The sequence below is a fragment of the Apteryx rowi genome, unplaced genomic scaffold, assembly GCF_003343035.1.
Source record: "Apteryx rowi isolate R43461 unplaced genomic scaffold, aptRow1 scaffold_9, whole genome shotgun sequence".
Taxonomy (NCBI): Eukaryota; Metazoa; Chordata; class Aves; order Apterygiformes; family Apterygidae; genus Apteryx; species Apteryx rowi.
The window spans coordinates 425409-442322 of NW_020451204.1; positions in this window are offsets into that span (position 1 = coordinate 425409).

A 16914-nucleotide genomic window follows, 5' to 3' on the forward strand; every position below is an offset into this window, starting at 1 on the left:
TTTTTTTTTTAAATAGGAAAAAAAGAGATTGCCCAATCTTCAGACTCAAAAAACACTAAATAGCTCTAAGGGGAAGGGAGGCATCATTGCTATCTACTTTTGCAGTGCTTAAGCGCCATTTTAAGAAAAAGTGAAGTCCCTATCAGCAACATATTTGGAACCAGTATTCAAACTGCAGAGGGGAGCTAAAATTTAGAAACAGTAAAAGCTCCAAAGCTTCACTGCACAGAGACAAGCCACTGAACCGCAGGAGCAACGCTCAGGGTGAGGCCAAGACTCCGAGAGAGACCTCTCTCCGTCCCAGCGCCCTGGACGGCAGCCACCAAGTAGAAAGTCACCCTTGCCAGACACTCACATGAAATGTTTACTCTCCCGCCCAGATTAGAGAAGCAGAACTTTCCCCAATTCCTGCTCTGATGAATGCAAATTCTGATGAATTCAATTCCACTTGGCTGCCTTCAGCGCTGTCAGATGGCCTCCCACTGGTAGCATGCAAATTACGGCAATCTAATGTTAATTTGACTTGCAAGACCAAAAACTCCGCATCTTTGGAGAAATGGCAGAAGGGCGAGATTGAGGCGCTGTTACAGCACTAAAAGAACAACTGCGTCTCTAAACAGTTAAGAGGAGAACCAAAACACCAGTGCTTCGAGAAGAAGGGAATAGAGAACTGAAAGGCAAGAAATCTTCATTTCAAGTAACACTTAAGGCAATTAACAGGGATGTTTCAGCATCCAAGCTTGCTGAAGAATTCAGCTATAAATCAGGGTTAATGGATTGTGAATAATATCCTACAGCAATTACCTGTAATCAATAATCTTAATATGAATTATGAGGGAAGCATCAGGAAAGCAGAGCAGGAGGAAATCAAAGTTTTACTCCCATATGAACTTCCAGCAGCTTCACCGCAGAGGCTGCCCCCCTTTGAGGAATGGGGACACTAGCAGAGAATATCTAATAAGACATCCTTAACATCGTAACACTGAGCTTGGCAGAAACCCTCAGTCAAGGGGAGCAGAAGCCAGGTCCCCTTGTACAACCAAGCTGGCGCAAAAGGTTTTCTTGCCACTCTCAAGGCACAAGATTGCTCCGTGAATCTTTTTGCTTTGCAGTAGTTACGTTGACCACCTCCCGCCTTCATGGCACTAAGCAAACATTTGAGTGAGACCCAGCACATGCACACGTCACTTAAATGCTCTTGACCCACCAGGAACATAACCACCAAGGACAAGCAAGTGGGACCTACAACCAGGAACAAGTAATCCTCGGCGCAGGCCTGTCCCTGATCTCACACCAGGAGCTATGAAGTCTGCGTAAGGGGAGCCACACAAACCACTTGAGGAGAAGGGGCTCCCGCATCCACAAGTGCTAATTCAGTCTCAGCGGTCTGCATGGGTACTTGTAAGCAGGGCATTCAAGTTTCATCTGCAGGGTCAGTCAGGATTTATAACAGTTCCTGAAGTACAATGACTTTCTTTTTGGACAGGGTTTTCCCACAGTGCCCGCTCCAATAACCCTCTTCCCCTCATTCTAAAGAAGGGGGGAGAAAAGTTCATACCAGTTTGTTTTGGCTCAGGACTTCTCTTGGTTCAGCAGAAGCTGCTCTGCCCTACAGTGAAATGGGAAGTAACTTACTGCCCCTGGCCGTCACCCAAGGGCAGCTAACACAGGGCAGATCAACACCTTGCTGCCCCAAGCGCAAGCGATTTCTCTGTTAAAAGCCAACGTGCCTCTCCGGGAAAAGCCGAGTCCCTAAAGGTTTGTGGAAAGTACCTTAGCATATAAGGAAATACTGCGGCTTCCTTCAGATCTGCTGTTAAGGGACACTTGTCACCAGATGTACTTGAGTCACCCAGCCCTGCGACAGTCCATTTTAAATATAGGCTAGACTGATTTTAAGTTCTTTTGAAAGTGTAAACGCTCATCTAATAGATAACCATTCCACATTCAGGAATGGGCTCTTACACAAACCCTTCATATATGACGATGCCCAAGAGTGAAACATTTAATTTTGAAGTATGTTAACACTTAGAGCAGCTTCACAGATCAGGTTAAATACAAATGGTTTTACTTAAGACTAAATCAAGTACCACTTAAAAAAAAAAAAAAAAGCTCTCCAAGCCTGATCTTCAGAACAAGCTCCGGAGCAGCTGCAGCGTTAATATCAACCATAAATTAAGTGGGGTTTTCTGCACCCAGACTTAAGCCCTAGCATTCTTAAGACAAAAAATCCATTAGTAAGCAATATGGTGCCATATTTAATTATTCTCTCTATTGTGAGAAGGACCTGAAACTCCTACAAAAACAGCAAGCGAGTAAGATGCAGGAAACTGATAGGCATGCTTGATACTTGGGAACGACTACATTGTTTATCAGCACGATGCACGAGTTTGAGGTCAACCTGAAAATAAGGTGAACTTCAGCAATAAAGCCCTCACATCAATATAGGGAAAGTCTCTGGAAATATATTAACACAGCTCTGAGGAAGTACAAGCTGACTTTACTGGCCACTAGGCAATTCCATGTGAACCCACACTTCCTCATGTGAGTGGGGTGAACCATCTCTCCCTCCCCTGTCCACCCGGTTTTCACTGAAGGTAGAGGTGCCCAGGGGTTAAAATCTTAAAGTCCCACTGGCAAAGTGGTTTAGAGCACTAGCAGGAAAGAAGAGTACGGGACAGTTACAGGAGAAAGAACATTTCCACCCTACCAGCTCCTTGCCTTCTCCAGGAAGCCTTTGGGTCCATTCCTTAGCACTCCTGATCCCCAGGAAACAACATTGCACAAGCCAGGACTCCAGGAAGACAGAAAACTGAGGTAGATCTCAAGGCTTCTTGAGGCAGAAGGCACTGCAACCACCCCATCCCACAACCACCCCATCCCACAGAGCCAGACTAGGGAACCCTCTAACAGCACAAGGGAAAAATATGGGGCAGAAGGGACAGAGGGACTTGAGACATTTGGAGTTTTCTCTGGAAGATCACTCCTGAGGGACAGTCCTCCACCATAACTGAGGGTAACACGTCTAGGAGTAAAGAATGCAGGCTCTGAACCAACTACTTGCTCAGCTCAGACAGTTTTCTTCCATCAGGCAAAAGTCTTACAACCAAATCCCAAATGAATCTTGCTCCACACATGCCAACAATTAATCAGCTGTCTCAGATCCAAGGAAAAAAAAAAAAAAAAAAAAAGAGTTGCCACTTTGGAGACCTGCAAGACTTAGAGAATCCAGCTGTGCCTGGAGCACAGCAAAAACCTCTCCCCTCCACTCAGAGCTAGACCAGGACCTGGAGCTGGATCCTGCAGCAAGCCCAGGTAGCTCCCAGGAAGGAAGTCAGAAAGTCCTCAACAAACTGAGTGCAGCTTCAGGAAGCCCCAGGAAAAGAGCATCAATATTTTGGAGCAAATCCTCCACAGTTAAGGTCTCCGCAGGTCTGTCAGCGAGGCAGCTCAGGCATGAGTATGCAGCTAGCCTATAGAGGTGACGAGACCCTTTACAGCACCCCGGTGCAAATCTCCCAGGAAAGCTATGTTTGCATCCAGGACTCCCATCCACCTCTTCCATCCGATACTGATGTAAATCTGTGCAGAAAGTGCTCCTGCGAGGACTTCAAACACAGTCAGTATTTATGGAGAAGACCACAAACCCCTCACCTAGTCTTCTTCTATAGCCATTCTGTCGAGATGAACACCTCTGCGCCAAACACCTGTTTTGTCACCGCACTCGGTCGTTTAGATTAGCAGAAAGAGAACCAACAGTTAAAGGATAAAGGCTTTAAAGTTCTTGATGCCACCGTCAATTCAGTGGCTCATGCTAGTACGAGCAGTCCGCCTTGTTTCCAGAGCAGGGCATGCAGCTACCGTGCGTGTACGCACGGGTGAGATCACCAGCTTGTAACGCATCTCATATGCCGAAACATGTAACAAAAACACAACCAAATCCCTTTCAAGATACTCAGCTTGCTCCTACTAGTCTAGGTGACTTATGGCCTTGATGGTTTTATCTCCTGATCTGACAAGTATACTAATTTGACTTCATGTCAAATACAGTTAGTGTAGAAGTCAGGAGAAAAATAGCAAAATCTGGATACAAGTCAGGTTTCTGTTTCTAACGGATAAGAAGTTCAAAAGCTTTACCTCAAGACCACAGAAAGTAGAAGGGAGTCCTGAGGACCTGAAGATAAATTATCTTAGTCCCAACACTATCAGGAGAATTTCAATGACAGCAAGCGTCAAAAATACTTAGCTGATGATATGGAAAGCAAGCTTATTTTCAAACATCAATTCAGAAGGGGTTGCTAAGGGAGAGACAGAAGGGAATTTTTGCTGCCGCTGATTATAGACTCCCTATATAGTGGCTGAAAAGTGCCAGAAGCGCAAAGGCCAACTGTGCTACGTATTAGCATTATAGCAACATCAGGAGCCCCCTATCAAGATCAAGGCTCTATTGTTCAGGGTTGAGCTGGTAGGAAATTGTTTCTTCAGTCAGAATAAAAAGCGATTTAAAGCATTTTCCCCGTTCTGCTTTGGGACAAAAACGCGCAAGACCTTTCATATCTTGAGCATTAGAGACTGCCCAGCCAATAGCCGCAAATGGACCGGGGACGGGAATTTGCCTCTTCGAGGGTCAAGTTCCCACTCCCTCGTCCTCCTAAGCAGCCTCGCTCAAGGCCACCCACCAGCCTAGGCCTGCATCTCCTCTGCAGTAATTAAAAAAAAAAATTGTTAGGATACAACTTCACACCCAGATCTCCCAAAATCCCAGATGAACATCGCGGCCAACAGATGGCTAGTCTGTTTGTCTGGCGTTTTTTTTGTTGTGTGTTTTTTTTCCTTCTTCTCCCCCCGGCAAACATTTATCCTCAAGAAACTCCCTCCATTAAGTTTCTCTGAAATTAGCATAAGAAGTTATAAGCTTGGGCAAATCAGCTCCCCAGCCAAAAATATTTCACTGAAAATATTCTCGCCAGCCTAGCGATACAAATAGCCACCAACACCCCTGCCCTGAAGAGGCAGGCAAAGTAAAGCAGAACGCTGCAGGAAAAAATGAAGTTTTGTATTTACCTACATCCACCTCAATTCAAGTTTGCAGACAGGTCGATGGTCATTACCAGAAAGCAGCCTCCTGCCTTCTAAAAATATCCACTAAGAATATCTTATATTACTTTAGGAAACTTGTCTACAGCTACTCTCCCAGGTGAAGAACCTGGCCAGAAAAGACACGTATCACGGGTTTTGAGGGGAAAATGGTAAGGCCACACCTATGCACATGATAAAATGAATAGCAGAAGTCATCCAACTCTGCTACCTAAGCAGCTGAGAACTTATCTTTGAGGAGACACCTCACTGCATCTCACCACCTGCACGTTCACTGACAAAAGGTGAACCAAGATTAATACTGTTAATTTTTTCCCTTGCCAAGAGCTCTGCGGGCAGCAAGCACCGCCAGGTACCGCGCGCGCGATGAAGGCGCAGCCACGGCAGCCGTTTGCCGCGCGGAAAGCACAATTCTGCTCGTTCAGAAGAATTCACACCTCTAAAGCCAGGAGGTATTTGCAGAGTTCTGCAACACAAAATCGCCTCTAATAGCGAGACTGATGATTACTCATATTTATTCTGTTACAAAGGCGAGCACGTTCCACTCCAAGAAACACTGACACAACCTGCAGTTATCTGCAAGGAGCCCTATGATTTAGCAGCATTAGCAGTTACGCTGACGCGTGGGCAGCAAAAGGGCAAGTTCGGCTCAGTTGCCTCCCTGCCCCCAAGCCCTCGCAGCCTGCTTTGCCTCCTCGAAACTCCCTGCCTTCATCCGAGACGGGTTCCCTGAGGTGCTGGTTGCACACGTGAAACCACCGCCAGCACCGGGACTTTGAAGTCACTTCACTTGAAAGCGCTAGGAAGAGTCATTCTCGTCTTCCCCAACTACAAGTCCCTGCCCATCAGTCGCGTTTCGCTTCCTTCACGCTTCTGCGTCGATCCCCGCAGCGGAGGTCAGGACACTTCGGCAGAACTCGAGCAAGTTCCAAAGAAATAAAAACTCTCGTGATTTCACACGGCAGCAAGAGGCAGCGCTTCTCCCTCACCCTGACGTTTCTCCCAAACTACTTCACAACTCCAGCCTAAACCATTTAGAATACTAAAATCCGCTGGTTTTCCCCCAAGGTAGTTACTCGCATTGCCRTGGGGCACAGCTTGCAGTTTTCAGCTTCAAGCGAAGGGGTTTTCTAGCACCAGAAACACGCACACTATTTGCCAAGTACTTTGTGTTGCACAACTCCCGGTCCTGACAGCCGCAGCTCCATCATCCGTACCGGCCCCCGGAAGGGAAAACGCCACTGGAGTAATCTGGAGTTTATCTTTGCGCATCCGATGCCAACCTCGATCTTCTTCCATTTGAACCAGGTTTGCCCGAGAATCCCACAGCTCTGAATGAGACAGCAGGCACCTAAACCTCGACAGCTTAAACAACAAGGGGAAGGACAGCAAGTCACTCGCACGCCATGGTGGAGAGCTGCAAAGTAACGCGGCTTTCACACCCGTCCTCCCTCCTGGCCACTGCGAAGCAGAACCTGCAGCAAGCGAGCTTGGGGGTGGCATCACGCAAAGGTAGTTTTACTCACAGCAAGGCGACGGCTGGTTATGACGGGAACAGCAAACACTCTGGCAGCTAGGGAATAACGAATAACTTCTCAGGAACCTGCACTTGGTTGCTGCGTTTTATTTTGGATAATGCACACAAGCCTGTTTTCCTGCTAGAAAYGCTTAAGCAGTTTTTCTTTATAAAGAAAAGCCTCGCTCACCATTTCCCTACCAGATTTTGGCTGGTCTGAAAATCAGGGAAGAGAGATCCTTCTCAACTCCTACATACACTCTTCGCAGTTTCATGTCAAGGATGGCAAATTGCCCAAGATGAACACCACGGTGACCAGATATCCTGCCAAAAGGCGGTGCTTCCCTACTCGACCACGTGTGCCAAGATACCTCACTGGTGCAATCGGGATTTTTCTGGAGGAGGAACCGCTGCTCCAGCGAGCACCCCGATTTGGCTTGCTTTCTTTGGAGTCCTAGACGACTTCTGTCTGGCCACTGCATGTTAAACTTTGTGCCAAGAAACTGCAGTAATGAGGAACACGTAGAAGGAAAAGCTATTTTTTCCTCCCCCCGGAAGACACTTTGCTTAGGAGTTGTCTGCTGTCAACTGAGTAGAATCTAAATTAACATTTTTCCTGTACAGAAGACACTCCAGATGTCAACCTACTCTTCCCTCATCAAAAGTGAGGGGAAGCATCATGAAGGGACAACACAAGCAACATCTCACACCATGCCAGACTGAATAACATCCCCTTTTCCTCCAGGGGACAAACCTAATGCATTTTTTCCCCCCTCTCTGTGCTGTTCCCTTGAAGAACTTCTACTTGCTTAGAAAAAGAGGTAGCAGACAGATACATATTTTTGCCACAGAGAAAATATCGGAATAAACTTGTTTAAATTTGCATTCTCAAGCTTCCACTGGATGGGACACAAGTTTAATTGCAACCGTGGCGCTGAGAGGACCTTCACAATCAGACTAGCCAGGAGCACAATCAGCGTCTTTCTGACAGCCGATAACGAGCGCCATGGCCAAACTCCAGCCTCGCTGCTAACGCGCTGGTGATTACTGAGCAGTTCATTCGCATTTACAGACAGGAAGGGCACAAAACGTACAAACGTTAGGCCCTCAYGTTACCAGCTCTCTTGAGCCAAGCACGTTCCAGGGTGAAGCTGGGTAGAGAACCGAAGTGCCACCTCTTGATTAGCAGCGCAGCAGAGCTTTGCTTGCGAGATGACGGCATTTTGGCGCTACACGCGTCGGTGGTCRGTCCCAGGAGCACCACGTTGGAAGGAAGCAGCTTGAAATCACTTAAAGCTGTGACGTACGCAAGGGCTGCCGAGGTGCTGATAGAGAAAGGCAGGGAGCTGCGCTAGTCAAGGTGAGAAGAAGTCGACGCAGGATTTAAGTGCGAAGGGACRGGACTGGATGAAAGGGAGCCCGAACAAAGTTGCAATCAACAGCACTTAACCAACCTTACTGAGTATTACTGTGACATAGCAGTAGCATTTCCCCCTAAAGCACTGCAAAATGCAGTTCCTTCAAATCTCAGTAAAAGAAGATACACTAGGAACCAAGAGAATTTAAGTGCAATTCATCTGTAATGATAACAACCCTAGCTGCTGTGAGCACCGTAGGGTTTGCTGGAGGTGAGCTGCTCAGAAAGGAATAGCAAGGAAGACAAAACGTAGACTGATGASACAGGAACACGGCCCTGGGCTTATCTGGGGTGAGTGGAGAGGCAAAAAGGACCACRTGGTAGAGACGCATTACTCTTCTGTACCTCTGACCGGATGCATGAGCCTCCAGGAGAAGCTCGAGACGAGCTCCTCACCTGGCACGAGCAAGGACTCTGCCAGGAAGGACGCGGGTACCGTGCCCTGCCAGGCAGCCACCAAGCCACAAGCTACAGGAGTGGCGCTGCAGAACATTTCAAGTCGGTCACAAGGGAAACCCAAGTCAGACCTAGAAGCAACGACTACAGCAGTATTGCTTTACGTGGCCGTACATCTGTCTCCGAACTAAACCATCAGATACAATATTTGCATTGCTACAGCTTCCACCAAGAAAAGTTTGTTACCATGGTGACTATACATTAAATACAGAGTTCCCTGCAAACATAAGAATAATAAAACTTCTCAAACACCTGAGAAATTAAGTGYATTTTAAGTGAAATATCAGAAGGAGAAAAACAGTCACTTCTTCCAGTTGTGCTTGCTGTAGTTGATTTCCTCTGAGTGCAAGAAGCAYCAAAACACTCCTGAAAGAGAAACTGTGGTGGTAAAACCACAGAATTGAGAGCGTGGYTCCAAGCGTGTGGTACACTTGACACCAACCTTAAGATTTAAATGCATTTCAGATGGCCTGTGCCCCCGACACACTCTACAAGAATGTACCAGGTTTCTTAAAAGCAGAAGGCTTTTCACGTGTTTTCACAGTTGAAATRCTTAACTGATTTAGACTTCCTGAAGACATATATTATTTTAAGACACAGTCTTGTCCCTCAGTGAAGTTTGTTTTAGGTTTCCGTAGAGTTTACTGAAATACTTTTTTACTCCAAGAAACCTACGCAGTCATTTGGAAACTGCAAGCACGTCAAGCCACCTCAACAGCCGCTACATAAAACCCCAAACTTAAAATCTTCTCCTCAGGCTGTAGCACCTTGAATGTGACATGATTGGAGTCAAAACAGACAGATGCAGAAGAGCTCAGCACTTGAGCTCTGACAAGAGTTTTCATTTATGGAAAATCAACAAGAATCCCAAGTTTTATTTATTTCTTGATTTTGATCACCAGAAAGTGTTTAACAGGGTGGGTGGGGTGAAGCATCAAAGCAAGTATTTTCACTCTGGTAAATTCATAGTTTTAAGGTGCTTTGGCACTGAGCATCCTCATCCTCTTCTACGTACCAGGACCTCTTCTTGCCTGTAAGGGACCCTTAATCGGGCCAGGGACTCACCAACAAGGGGATGTTGATATGATGGAGTTCAAGGYGATGCAACTTAACTCTGAACCGAGAAAGCATCAAATAAGGGAACGCTGAGAGCTGTTTTAATAGACACTTCACATTGGGATGTCTCTTCTCAACAAAAACCCTGAAGTCCTCCACAAAAGAGGCACCACACAAATGTACTTAAGCCTTAGAATATTTTTAAAAGTTTTCTGGGGAAAAAAAGTGTTTTTAGAGTTCTGTCTAGGATCCTGCTCCCTTGGAATAAGGGCTGCATATATCAAGCAATTTTCTTCCCCCTTCTTTTTGTGCAGGCACAACAGAGGAGAGGCTGAGCAGAAAGTGCTGGTTCAGTGCAAAAATGCTCACAACACACCAAAAATTGGTCCATTTGATAAGTGATGACAGCAAGATGGTTAGTTGCTTGGCCCGCTTCCCTAAAAAAAATACAAAAGGGTTTGGCAACGAGACTGGAAAAAATAGCCATGGGGCACCTACTTGGATGCACTGCCTCCGCTTCCTTTAAAACCGGATCTGTGCAAGAGGCCTGCTTTGCTGACCTTTGCTATAAGCTTACCGGAGTCCGAAGCTGCAGCAGAATTTCTGAAACATCAGAGCAGAAACAAAGGACAGAGCTACCCTGTACGCAACCCGTACACCAAGGGGACTAAGCCGCTCTCATACCGAGGGCACTAAGCACTCTGCGGCGTAGCGTTGTTCTGCTGAGTTCCTTCCAACATTACAGCAGCAGATGCAACAGCAYGTAGAAGTAGCCCACGATGAATTTCTGGCTCACCTGAGGTCACATCTGCACTAGGTGTTTAAGAGGATTTTGTGAACATTCAAACCTTAGTCTTCAAAACTGAGCCAACAACATCCATTTGAACGCCAGCTAGAGCAAATTGCATTTAAATTATAAATAAGACTGAACCCAGAGCAAGCATTGAAGTGGACAGTGCMAGTGAAAATTAAGCAGCACAGGTCCTCATGAAACTTCGACTTTACGCATTCAACGGTAGTTAGTGTCATGCAGCAAGCACCAGGAGCCGTGCCATCACCGGAGCAGCGCCATCACTTTTGGGTCAGTTCCAAGACTTAAAGAGCCCAGGAGATCTGGGGAAGCTCTCCCAGCCGAGCTTACAGGCTTAATATCCAATATCATACTTCTGAACGGTCACCCATCCGGGAGTTTTCCATACCAACCAGAGAGGCCATAGGGTGGTCTCTCAAAGGCACTTTGGAAATGATTTCTCCCTCCAAAGGAGAGGGCACAACTTACATGTTTGTTAGATTACTTTGCTACTTGAGCCAGAAGCTCCTGCATTTCTGAGCCTACCTGGAAAAGGGTTATTATCTGCCAGTGCGGCAAGCTTTAAAATAAATCTCAGAAACCACTAGTATTTCTATAGCACGGAGGCAGGAAGCAGAAACACACAAATTGTATTCAAGAGTTAAGCTAGAGATTAAAAAACTTCCCTTGACCTCAAGTAGTACAGTGAGAAAGACAACGTGTGGCTTCAATCTCAATTTCGCTGTCCCTGACAGCCCATTTTGAAGTAACACACGATGCTCTCCCAGATACAGGTGTTAGTTTCAKGGCAGATCACATCCTGAGGCACCTGCTGATTTCTGTTCCTTTCAAACCACTTTATTAGAAATGATTTTTTTTCAAGAAAAAGTTAAGTTCTGCTCTTCCTTAGATTCTCAGGTTCAGGAGACAACACATGAACTGACTCACTGGCAGGAGGAAAGTCATCGGGATAAACACTGCGCTTGGGGCAGTCTATCTAGGCAAAGGGGCTTATACTGAAATGTCCATTAACAAAACGCTGTCATTAGCATGCCTGTTGATACAGCATCCACGCCTTGTAAGGGTGCATCCAAAAATCAGTGTTTGGGGACCGAAGGGCAGCATGCCTTTTATAGATCACTCGCAAAAACAAGCATTCGATTTGCCCTCTTATCTGTGCTAGAGCAAGGAGATCTGAAAGATCTGTCAGGACTTCTAAAGGGAGCGGATTTGCTTCTCCCCTCCCTGGTTTTGTTAAAAGGTATCTCAGGAAAGATGTTTTAAAGGTAGATCTCAAATGGGATTTTCCATACACACAGGGTTGCTTTTAACCTGAACAAACGCTCTGAAAGACAGAGCACGACGCCTCTTATATGCGACTTTGAGAACCAGCAAAATTATGACAATCATGACTGCAGCTTCCAACACAGACCATGCACTGTTGTCTCTCAAACCAAAGCAGGAAAAAGTGATTTAGGAACAAGCACCTTTCAGACCTTGGTTACACATAGCAGACAAAGCAYGCAGACACCGTTTGCTTTCTTTCTAGGTCACCTGTAATACAAAAGGTGAAAATACCAACMAACAGTAGAGTTCAATGTACCAAGAAATTGCATTTCACTTCGCTGATGGAAAAGGTGTAGGAGTTCCCTGGGTGCCCCAWTTTTGTACACAAATTCCTGCTATGCTGTTGTCATCTCTGTTAAATCAATTATCCCCTCTCTTCTTACTACGGAATGAGAGCAACGGAGCACTGCAGCATATTCAGTGTTTCCCCAATAGATCCGCTGAACAGACCTGATGYCTCAGTGCTACCTGCAGCCAGACAAGACGCACAAGACAACTGCTTTTGCCCTAGCTTTATTTTGTTGGGTCCTTTTGGCCATCTGTATTTAAGGGTTTAGCTTATAAAGACGCATCTATCGCTCAGTTTTCTACTTAGTTACTCCAACCTCCGGTCTGGAAGCTGAGGCCAAGTCAGGTCGGCTTCCGCTGTACTTATCGATCTCGAGAAAATACTAATAGACACCCATTTCCAAGGCCAGGCACAGGGGCAGTACGTATCATTTCCTGTCCATCAAGCCACTAACACCAACCAAAACAGTCATGCCAAGCTTGCAGTTAAGGACTAAACCACCTGCAAAAAGTTCACTTGTTTCTCCTCCCCAGAAATTTAAGAATTCAGCCTGGTACTTCCATTAGTTCAGCAGTTCTCTTGTACCTGATTCATATCATCAGGTTTTGTATCAAGAAGTTAAAAAAAATACTTGTTAACAGGCAAGTATTAAGAGTCCCAGGCTCTTCTGAGGGTTTCTGGCCTTTCCCAAAGGATTAACCGGACAGGATTTTCCTGAAGTTAAAGGTATAAAGATGCATTGTGTTCAAGAGGAAGACATGAAAGAGCCATACTCCGGGACTAACAATGATCCCAACCCGAGCTTCCTCGTTCAACGGAAAGGCAAGCTGTAGGGACACYGCAGAAAGGTTGCCAAGGAAGAAGCCGAACAAAGCGCCCGGGGCTTTGTTCGGAGACCCGAACGCACCAGCAGGCCTGAGCCYGCCAGTCGTTAACAAAACCTCATCGAGGCCGGGCAGCACCCGTGCCCAGAACGGAGGGTGCCCTCGGCCCAGAGCGCCCACCACGCTGCATTCGTTCGAGTAAAACGCCGTTTGGTGGTTTCTGGATTTTGAAGTCCGGGCCTTCGCTCAGCGGCTGCACCCAAGGCCAAAGCTAGCAAGCCGTCCTGGCTCCTTCTCCAGYGCGGCAGCTTTCTCTAGCTCTGCGGCTAAGCCTCTGCAAACGAGTCCAAACTCAACCTCAGCATCGCACAGGAAGGCAGAGGTTCATTAAACCAGCCCTGGCACCAGCAACACCACCACAATCAGAGGAAGGGGGAAAAGGTAGGTTTCTCCTTCTTTAAACTTGACCAGCAGAACAGCAGAGCCTTCCTAAAGCATAGGCACACAGAGTCCTTATAGCCTTGACCAGGCAGCAGCTGCCTTCTCCTGCAGAATGACCACTCTGAGCCGTATGGATGGAAGAGCTGGAGAGAACATCATGAACTTTGTTTGGAAGGTGCCCTCACAACCRATAATCTTCAAGTTTTTCTAACCAAGGAAGCCTCACTGCTTCCTACYCAGCAGGAGTGCCAACTCCATTTCAGTGTGGGACAGTTAAACCAGGAGAACCAGGACATCGGAGTGAGTTGGCATCTACTAAAGGCAGGAGCCAGGCCTCATCACCAAGTGCTTTTGCTTCTGATCCAAGAGCTTGTTCTAGTACCTCTGCTCCAGCTTAATAATCCCCCTTCTTCCTCAATTCCCTAATGAGAGGCACATYACTTACGTGAAGACAGAGCTCAGGGGGGTTTTACAAATTAACCATTCCAATTTATGTCCACACATTTCTGATAGCCGGAGGAAGAACACTTGCCTCAAGGTTTCCTGCAGGAAAACAATACTTGAAGTGTGTCATGTGGATCAAAAAAGCGCAGTCAATTTAAGACTGAGCTTTTTAATTTTGTTCTGCATACATTACTAATACAAGCCACACTCTCCATACAAATGCTATTGATTCGACCACCACTGTTCCAAGCTTTTAGACTGTGTTACCCAGTTTGGGAGAGAGAAGACAAGTGCTTTCTTATAATTAGTTAAATTCAGCTGAAACAGAAGATTCCTTGACATCTTCCGTTTGGGTCACCATTATAGAAGGGACAAAAGGAACACGACCGCAACYGCACAGAAAACTAATTAACACAGTTTAGTCGTTAGCCGTGCAGCTGCCTGGAAAGTGGGATTTTGTCACCGAGTTTGAAGCATCTCCTCCTTCAGAGGCGAGCTGAAAAAGACCAAAGCTTACACACTACCGAACAAAAAGCCTAGCAGCGACCTACGCCAGATGCTCTGAATTACAGGTGACCTCCAGCAGACCCAGCAACAGTTTCAAAGACACACATTTATCACAGCCTCCTTTAATAAATCAGAATTAAGCAGACTTGACACATTTTACGCCATTTTTCGATGACAATATTGCTAATCTAATGAAAATCCCCAATTAACCAGCGTGCTACTGCAAATAAACAGAATCCTGAAACAACCCAAGGAAGCTGCAATAAAGAGCAGCTTGGAACTGCAAAACCAGTGCATCGCCCCTGGCAGGTTTGAGATTTTTCATTGCACTGTCAGAGTAACTTATTTTTCCCCTTTACTCATCTCTGCCATCTTGACGGTTTTAGCAGAGATGTGGGGCTTGAAAGGAAGGAGGTGGGAGTGTTCTCTATTTGAGATGTAGTTTAATGTTAATGAGGAAAGAGTCTCCCTCTTTGCTCCAAGTGCAAATGAGCTGTTCCCACCCCCAAACGAGTGAAGACCTCCAACAGCGACCCAAGTTCAACAACCTGCCGCTTCCCAGCCACGGAGACAGCCAACAGATACATCACCCATCCAAAACCGGACAGGACAACTCATCTCAGAGGCCTGTTGCTCAGAGGAGGGCTGGAGTTGCTATCAGTCCAGACGGGATTCAAGCCAGTAATCCAGGAGGTGAAAAGCTCCATATCCTATTACTAGCTCGGCAAACGGTGCCCTTCCCCATAACTTCCCCTCTGTTTCACACGGTGTTATTCAGCAACTTCGCAAGCAAATCTCAGTGGTATACCTGCTCTGTATATGGGAAGGAAAACACAAACAAAAACAAACCAAAAAAAAAAACAAAAAGCAACTGGGGACCTCACCCCTCATACCTTGCCTTCTGCCCAGGTATTCTGCTGATATATGACCAGTTGTAGCGCACGGTCCAAGCGGATACCCCAGAAATAGGGACCAGGCAGGAGGCTGGATATGAAGCCTCACACTTCTGGCTCATCTGCTAAATTTAGCCCAGTCTGGTAATGACCTAAAAACAGTTGAAGYGAGTCCTGTGAATCATGTGGTAGTCTGGTCGCTTCCATTCAGTGCTTAGAAGAACGTGCACGCTGCAAAGTCATCATGCACTTTGGGTGACCTCAGAGGGGAGGACCTGAATGGTAAAACCTCGGGATCAGTTCAAGCCTATGGGTGGCCGACAGCGGCTCTGACCGGGACGAGCASTTTCAGCTTGTGATCCATCCTATATCTTGCCTAAGGACATCCTACATCTTGTCCTAGGGGGAACATGTTTCCCCAGGGTGTTTTACATGATCTTGACCTCAATTTTTGCGCATTAAGGGAAACAAGCAAGAAAAAACTGACACCAGAAACAAGGCAAATCAAATAAGCAAACCAAAACCACATAACCTGCCGGCTCAGGACCCTCTTTCCTTTAAAGGGCTCTTTGGCTGCTTGAAACCCCTTGGATAAGGGACTAAGCCTTCAGCATCACCACACATTTGAGAGCGCCCTTCCACTGGGTGCTCATAACACATCCCCAACCGTTACTTGAAATAAAACAGGACCTACAGAGGATTATAAACTTCACATATCATAAGACTTGCTTCTTGCGCCTTACAGGTCTGCAGAAAGCCGACGAGAGAGTTTCACGCAGAATATCCCGGTCTGAAGTGTCCTAATTATACTGAACTTCAGGTAGCAGCAAAGAAATCTGTGTCTTTGGAAGCCACTAAGAGGCACAAAGGATAGTTTAAGGACTCACTTGCTACTAAGCTGTACATATTCCAAGACTCCTAAAAAACCAAAACCCTAAAGCAACTCCTGCCTCTGAAGAATCCAGTTACACCCCAGACATACTGAGCAGGAAGCCCTTGCAAACAGAAAGAGAAGTCCAGAAAAGGAAACTGCATGAAATGCAATATTCAGAACGCATTTAAACAGAGGACCACAACTTTGGGCTCTAACGGGACAGAGATGCTGGTTCAGACTCAAGGCAGTCCTTTACAACACAAGCTGTTCTCACACATGATCCTCACTTACACAACTAACTCCAGATAGAAGCTAACGGAGGAAGAAGTTTGGAAGGCCCTGAAGCCACGTACACTATATAACAGTTTTAGAAGCACCAATAGTGTTTACAAAAAATATTTCAAGAGAGCCCTRTCTCTGACGACCTTCCCTACAACATCCGCATAGACCGTTGCCCAAAGTACATTTCTTGCTATGACTGAATAGTCATAACATGTAAATCATCCTCGYTTAACCCTGAATCTTATTCCAACACATCATGCTGAAGCAATAAAACATTTTTCCTCCTACAAAGAGCCGACATTTAAAGATTTAAATGCAGGTCAGGCTGAAGGGCCAAATTTTAAGTGAGTAGAAGTCACTGCAAGGTGAGTCAAGGGAGCACACCGGAGGATCTGCACAAATCCACCTCTGCCTGCAAGAACTGATGCAAACTGGCTCAAGGAAGAGGAGCTCCCACAACATTTGCGTTTGATCATTTTAAATCCTAATGCAAGAATCTAATCATCTAGTTTCAATATACACTGGAAATCCAACATTTGTCTCCTAAGCAATCTATATTGTAAACTTGTAAAATTAAGTTAAGCAGAGGATGGTCAGATGGTTTAATTGTACAGCGGTCAATACACCTTGTAGGACTGAACATCAAGCTCATTTCAATGGGTCAGCAAACGTTCTTATTTC